The 8,360-nt window shown below is 36.8% G+C and overlaps 1 pseudogene; it reads right to left on the bottom strand.

Annotated features, from left to right (window-relative positions):
• Positions 1 to 5,896: 5,896 nt before the first annotated feature.
• On the bottom strand, positions 5,897 to 6,374 carry LOC110295641 (annotated as a pseudogene).
• Between the last annotated feature and the right edge of the window lie 1,986 nt (positions 6,375 to 8,360).

The following is an 8,360-nucleotide window of genomic DNA, read 5'->3' as shown; positions in this document are numbered from 1 at the left end:
CTGTCTCTTCCATTTTCTCCTTCTTCTCTTTCTCCACCTTCTGCTTCACCTTCCCTTTATCTGCCCAGTCATCAGCTCTCCTTTATTTTACAAATTAAGGTGGGAAGCAGGTTTATAGGAAATCACCTGAGTGCTGACTCATTCCTTGTTCATAGCCTCTCACAGGAGAACAGAATTTACATCAAATATAATTAGCCCCACAACAGGTAGATCCAGATATGGGATGGTCAAGGTGTAACAGAAACTTTTATCTGGATCATGTTCACCCTGAGACTTCTTGGCATCAAACTCTTGTGAACAAAAGATCCAGATCTTATAGGCTGCCACAGAAGTGCTCCAGTCACCTGACTGTACATTTATCAGCAAACACAACAAACTAGGATATAGTGGTTTAACCTTTATTTTGAAGGAAGAATACAGTAAACTAATAATACTGTATCCAAACCTTTTCTTCATTTAAAGATGAACAAGGAAGCAATATTTTCTCTGTCTCTGAATACGAGAAAGCACATCTACAAGAGACCTGTTTCTCAAGCAGTGTTGGGACCATAGTAACCAGAGTTAGTCCAAAGACAGCGCCCATCAGCTGATGGCACAGAGGGAAAAATATGTTCCAGTNCAGAGAAGCTATGGTTTCTCTGGTGGCTTTACAATTAGTTCTTCCCTGTTTGAGGAGTGGCTGAGGAAGAACAAGTGGGGTGGCCATTTGGATCAAGGTAAGGAGGCAGAGGCAGCAGTCACCACCATGTGTTAAGCTGAACAGCTAAGAAGGAGCAACAGGGATTTCAAGAAGAAGAAATTCAAGCCAAGATTGAAAAGCTAAATACATGAGTACAGGCAAACTTGATCATGTAAGAATGTTTGAAATTGTGCTTAAGAGGTAAAGAAACAAACAAACAAACAAACAAACAAACAAAAAAAAAAAGCTGGGTAAAACTCATAGAGAGAAATGGTTTAAAAATACTAGAATGAAATCTTTGTAGGAAGAAGAGAGTTAGAGAGATTAAAATGAAAATATTTTTGTGATAAAAATTAAAAACTCAGTGACAGAGGGCATATGGATCTCAGATAATTTTGTTTTGATTTTTACCATACAAATAATATTTTTAATAATGATTACAACTTTATATATCCTTATAAAATGAGAGAAGAATGAAGCAGACAGGGTAAGAAAAGACCTGAAATAACACATGCTTAGTTACAGACAATAGAACAAAATGTAGAAAATTCTCTTAATCATAATTTTCAGATAAGTCCAATATACAGCCTACAATGCCACCTTGTGATAAGACTGCAAAAGAGCGGTCTAAATCCATTAAAACCCTAAAATGATTTTCCCCAGCTATAACAGGGAATTAGCTCTAGATTATCAGAATCCACAACGTTATCAAGAATTTGAATAGATGTCCTTAGAGGCATTAGGCTGTCTTTGCACAGTGCACTGCCCCACAAAATATGAGACATTAGTTTAATATCAACCAAGGAACAACTGTTATGGATAGCAACTAAATAAATTAAGCCCTGGTAGATCAGAACTTAGGTCACTGAACAGAGATAGAGTAGCTTCTATAGATGAGAGAGTTTTCCAATGCCTGACAAATACAGAAGTAGATGCTCACACCCATACGTTGTACTGAGTACAGAGTCTAAAATGGAGGAGCTATAGAAAGGACATAAGGAGCTGAAGGGGTTTGCAGCCCCATAGGAGGAACAACAATATGAAGCAACCAGTACCCCCATAGCTTCCAGGGATGAAAACACTGATCAAAGGATACACAAGGAGGAAGGAAGACCAACATGTGGATACTTCATTCCTCCTTAGAATGGGAAACAAAATACCCATGGAGGGAGTTACAGAGACAAAGTTTGGAGCTCAGACAAAAGGACGGACCATTCAGAGACTGCCCCACCTGGGAATCCATCCCATAATCAGCCACCAAATGCAGACACTATTGCATATGCCAGCAAGATTTTGCTGAAAGGACCCTGAAATAGCTGTCTCTTGTGAGGCTATACCAGTTCCTGGCAAATGCAGAAGTGGATGCTCACAGTCATCTAGTGGATGGAACACAGGGCCCCCAATGGAGGAACTAGAGAAAGTACCCAAGGAGCAGAAGGAGTCTGCAACCCTATAGGTAGAACAACAATTATGAACTAACCAGTATCCCCAGAGCTCTTGTCTCTAGCTTCATATGTAGCAGAAGATGGCCTAGTTGGCCATCACTGGGAAGAGAGGCCCCTTGGTCTTGCAAACTTTTTATGCCTCAGTACAGGGGAACGCTAGAACCAAGAAGTGGGAGTGGGTGGGTAGGGGAGTAGGGTGGGAGGAAGGTATAGGGGACTTTCGGGATAGCATTAGAAATGTCAAAGGAAAAGCAAATACTGCTATTTGAAGAGGTGGAACATTGACAAACTATCTCAGTTTGTATCACAGGCTGCCCTAGAACTCACTCTAATACTTAAACTGGTCTCTGCCTCAGAAATGGCCCAGTATCTGCTTTTTGATACTAGGATTACAGAGATAAGCCAATATAACTGATCTGAATAGATCCTGATACAAAACCTATTTGGAACAACAGTATTTTCTAAAGGGAGCTTTGGGAGCCTTGAATTATATAAGATTTCTTCCATCCTGCACTATCCAAATCACAAAACTCAAATTGTAGCTGTATCCCTATTCTGATGATATTGTGATAAAAATTTCCTTGATTCTGTTCTCTGCTTAATTTATTCAGAAGGAAAATAAAGTCACAGTATCTCTATTTTATTATTATTATTATTATTATTATTATTATTATCATTATCTCTTGCCATGTCTTTGAATAATTGTGTTGGAATTTTGATGTGGATTGCATTGAACAAATAGATTGCTTTTGGTAAGATAGCCACTTTCACTATAACAAATAGATTGCTTTTGGTAAGATAGCCACTTTCACTATGCTAATCTTACCTATACATGAGCATAGGAGCTCTTTCCATATTCTAAGGTCTTCTTCAATTTATTTTTTTTCTGATATTTGAAGTTCTTGTCATACAGATCTTTTACTTGCTTGGTAAGAGTTACACCAAGATATTTTATATTATTTGTGGCTATTGTGAAGGGTGATTTTTCATTAATTTCTTTCTCATCATGTTTATCTTTTATATATACAGGAAGACTAATGATTTGTTTGAGTTGATTTTATATTCTGCCACATTGGTGAAATTGTTTATCAACTGTAACAATTCTCTTAAGGAATTTGGGCTGTTGCTTTGTATCAGCAGGAGTTGAGAAGGGATGGGTACATCTATGGGATTGCTCATATACATCTCAATAATTCTACACAGGCCTGTGAGTCCTGCAGGTCTCAAAGAATCAAGAACAGCACAGGTTAGTATTTGGACAACAAGTTCCTTTCTGTAGCACAAATATCAGTGTGGGATCCACCAAGAAAAAAAGAGTAGAAGTTTTAATACTCCCCTATTCTGTACATGTCTCTTGGTTATTTTTCCACTAGGAGTAGTGACTATCTTTCAGATACAATCCCAGAAATCTGATGAAATTTTATTCACTTTTTTTGGGGGGGTGAGGGGGAGGATATGGGTTTATTAAGCAGAGAATTGCTCGTCTTTAGGACCGAATATATGTTACTTTTGGGAGGATCATGGAAAATGTTTTTAAAAATGAAAAATTACCAACAATAGTAAAAGTATTTAACTATTATCTAGCTACATTTGACTGTGCATTTATCAAGGATATAGCGAAATATTTCTATCACAATCATCTAAACCATGGAACTTTCTTATTTTCCAACATGATAGCATGAGCTTGCAATTATACACTCTTCTCTCTGGTATTTCTCAGATGCCTCAGATTATAGATCCTGCTCTCTGTCCCCTCTTAACATAGCTACTGTCTTCAGAAGTGAAGAAGGTTTGTGACATTTGTCCATTTAACTATTAGGTATTATTCTATGTTTTATTTTCAATATTCTAGCACCACAGAATCTATTCCAGTTCATGTTCTCAATGCCAGGAATGCTTTTGGAATGTCTTTATCTTTGAAGGGCATAGTCAGAACTATGTTCATTTTCATTCTCGACGAAAGATGTAGCCATGCAGAATATCTTATGGAGAAGTCACCAGGTTCTGAGCTCTGCTATAGGATTATCTTGTAAAGAAAAATCTGAGGCTGTTCAATCTGATTACTATGGATCCCCAATGGTTGTTCAAAATGGAAGTGTCAGGAATTAAAGATAAATACCCTGGAACAGAGATGATAGCCTGTAGTACTTCATGAGGTGGGTAGGCTACTTTTCCAATTCTCTCATGGAAAGGGCTGAGTTTCAATGTTTAAATACATAAAACCTCATAATACAAAGAACAAACTCCAAGATGGGTGGCTCCTTACTTTAATATTATCTGAGATGCTATACATGGAGCAGGCACAGGTAAAACTTTGTCCTTCATGGTACTTTATTGGGCTCCAAAGAATATGTTATAGGTATCATTCATTTTCTCTCTGGATGAGATGTGATCTCCTTTCCTAAGTGCCCAGCATGGTATCATCCACAGTACTGCAATTTTAAAAAAATGAAAAAGAGGCTGAAATATAAGACAACAAAATTTTATATATTCTCTTTCTAACTTAGGGAGAAACCACAGGACATAAAAATGATGGTCTGCGTGTCTTTAGAATATTAAGGCTTTCTTTGAATATGCTTTTGAAATGGATGAATCATTATCTTTTAAAGAATTTATAGTCTCCTAAATTAAATAACCCAAACTTGGTATATCACATGTCATCATCTGAGAACATGTTGAGGACCTGGTAGACATACAACTCAGGCTTTACTATATGTTTTCCTGCAATGACATTTTAATGTATCACTGCAAACAAACATGCATCAACACTCAATAGCACTCAGGCATCAACATATTTTCCGTTTATTCTTCCCATTGGCTCTGACCTGCGTTAATTGGCCTAATTCTGATTTTATACCCAGATGAGTATTTCAGACTCCTCTTGTGATATATAACAGACCCTTCAGTCTCTTTCCAATCAGAGTGTAATGGTCTTGTCATTGTAAAGCTTTCCTACTAGTTACTTAGCAGAATATTCTCCTCTTGACTTGTATGACCTTCTTGACTGTATTCTATATTAGGTGTTTGGACATGTTCCAGTAGAGAGGGTGCAGTAGCCTCTGAATAGAGCAGATGCACTCTAAAAAGTACCGAAATTTTCCACTATTTCTATCATCAATTTCATTTAAATAATAAGTTCCTTACATTCATTATTTTTACATAGCTGTGAAAAATATCTCATAGGTGCAAGATGGGGAATGATGTTTTATTTTGGCTCATGTCTTCAGTTACCCCAGCTCATGAAGTGAAGAAAGACATACTCAGGGAACAAGTATGATGAAAATAGATGACAGAAGTTTAAGTGGCTGTAATCAATGCACTCACAAGGATCTGCCTGCAGCTTCTTCAGCCTATTACATATATAAAAGTGTCCAAGATCCACAACTATTGTCAAATGCTGAGAATCAATTATTCAAAAGATGATACTTAGAGAATATTTTGGCCTCAAAAGAGTCATCTGACAAACGGGTTATCCAGAGACTGTGTTTCTAATTCCAATTCTGCATATCAAAACAGCTTCTAAGAATGTCTATAGCGCTTTCTCCTTTTTGCTACATGACTCTCAACATACTGTCCCAAAAAGAAAAATCAGAGAATTTATTTAAAAACTTTGTTGTTGAGACTAAATAGGAATAAAGAGACTAAGGAACAAAAGAGTCTCTGAGGTAGCTGTAACCTAATTGCACAGTTAATATCATAGCCTGACTATATTTGAGAATAAAAATGTATTAGCAGAAGGAAGCTATGAGAAGGCCAGCTGGACTTTGGTGGTTTATGTCATAGCTTGTATCACTGTGGGAGGAATACTCCAATACTGTTGACAGTCATAAGTAGCAACATCTTCAGTCTGAAGACTGGTAATGCTGAGAGTGTAATCGTTTCCAGATCCACTGCCACTGAATCTTGAAGGAACCCCAGTTTCCAAACTGGTTGCAGCCTAGGAGCATTTCCTGGTTTATGCTGATACCAGGCTAACTGATTATATATGTTCTCACTTGCCTTGCAAGTAATGGTGACTCTGTCTCCTAGAGATACAGAGAAAGAGGATGAAGATTGTGTCATCTGGGTGTCACATATCATGCCTGTAAAGGGAAACACAAAACAAATATATATGGTTAATCAAGACAGAATTACTTCCCAGCAGTTCAAATTAGCAATGATTAGAAAGAAGCAAATGAATTCCAATGTCATCCTTCCTTACCTGGGATTCCGAACAGCAGAAAGAGCAGAAGCTGAGAAGGAAACTTCATGTTTCTGCTGTGACCTGACATTGATTCCTGCACTGGATGTGGCCAGACTAATAAGAAGTTCTAATTAATTTCAATATCTACATGCAAATCAACTAGGCCTGGACTGAGGTTATCTCAGTAACTCAACTGGGTGTGTCCAGTTGTCCCAAACCAGACCAGAATATTGCGTCTTTTGCTACTGGCAATGATGTATTTTCTTAGAAAGGATATGTTAAACTATTTTTAGCATTGCAATCTACAAGCACAAGAATTAATTCATTGTTTTCCATTTTATCAGGATCAGAACGCAGCTGTTTAAACAAGCTATAATGAATATTAGAATGTAGCTCTCAAATATTTTTTATTTCCATAATTCTATAAGGAATTGTTCCACTTGAAACAATCATTATAACATGCTTACCAGAAACAGAAATATATTTAACATATTTTTGATAATTCAAGCACTCTTTTTCTTTTTATACTAAATATTTTGGTATCAATATACAAACTTATTTAAAAATATGTTATTACAGGGAGTGGAGATATAACACAGCAATTAATAGGACTTGTTGCTCTTGTTTGAGTCCCAAGTTGGATTACCAGCACCAACATGTTTGACTGAGCCCTTTGTGACACCAGTTCAGCAGGATCCAGAACCATTTTCTTTCCTTCATAGATACCAGGGACAGACTTGGTACAAATATATACAGACAAACCCCCCACACACACACACAAGAAATAAATGAATCTTTTAACATTTTATGATACTTCTGTGTGTGCCTGTGTGTGTGTGTTTGTGTGTGTGTGTGTGTGTAGATCATAGGACAACATAAGCGTGCCAGTTCAATCATTGTGACATGGATGTTACAGGATTGAAACTAGATCTTCAAGTTTAGTGGCAAGTATCAATTCTGCCTGTCCCATTTATGTGTCACTGTAATATTGTATGTCACTCATAGATATCTCATGGCAAAATCTACAGGTATCATACTTAACAAATCAATCAATACGCTATACTACATGTTGAATTTTAATTTTTATATTTGGTCAAGCCATCATATTTACCATTCTTATCCAACATTTCTTTACCAATGTTTTCTACAGTTACTCACTACATCAAGTGAGTAGTGATTCTGGTGACTTTAACAAAAATTTCTGCTTCAAGAGCTGGAGAGGTGGTCAATGGTTGAGAGCACTAGATGTTTTCCAGAGTTGCTGGATTCAGCAACCAAATTCCAATGGGCAGCACACAACCATTTCTAGTTTGGGGAGTTACAGCACCATCTTCTGGCTTCATTGGGTACTACATAATGTGGTACATATACATATGAGCAAAGCACACAAAGACATAGAATAAAATAGTAACAAAATATGCTTCTTCCTTCAGGTATAGACTATGTATTAATATAATGTGAACCTCTGAGTAATTCCTGGACTCCTAGACTCAAGTGTTTCCAGCAAGAAAGAGGACTAAGATCAGTTTCCTGTATTTTTCCTCATCTTTCCTCTATACTAGAGGTTCTCAGCCTTCCTAATGTTGTGATTCTTTAATAAAGTTCCTCTTATTGTGGTGATCCCTAAACATAAAATTATATTGCTGAAAATCACTACTGTATATTAAGTCATATTCTGAAGGGTTCAAGTGGGATTTTTTCTTGATCATGACAGTGTGGAAAACACACAGGTATGAACTTCATATCGTGTAGATACATAAACAAACCTTCTCTTCTTGGGTGGGGAAGCTTCCTCTCAGTAAATGAATTTGCAATGAATCATCACTATTGCATTAACCATTTTATGTTTAGTTCTAAAAGACTACATCATGCTGATCAGTCACCAGTCTCTCTTTCTATTTATCTATGACAATTTTCAGTTGCTTGTCAACTGTTAGGTGAATTGTAGGTGAAAATATGCTGGGATGCAATTACAGGAAATAATACTAATAGAATATTGTTGGGGTTGTAGAACTATATATGTATAAATTATTTAGAGCATATGAACCAAATA

This window comes from Mus caroli, chromosome 6, assembly GCF_900094665.2.
Source record: "Mus caroli chromosome 6, CAROLI_EIJ_v1.1, whole genome shotgun sequence".
NCBI lineage: Eukaryota > Metazoa > Chordata > Mammalia > Rodentia > Muridae > Mus > Mus caroli.
Note: the sequence above shows the minus strand (reverse complement) of the source record. Positions and strands in the feature narration are given on the sequence as shown.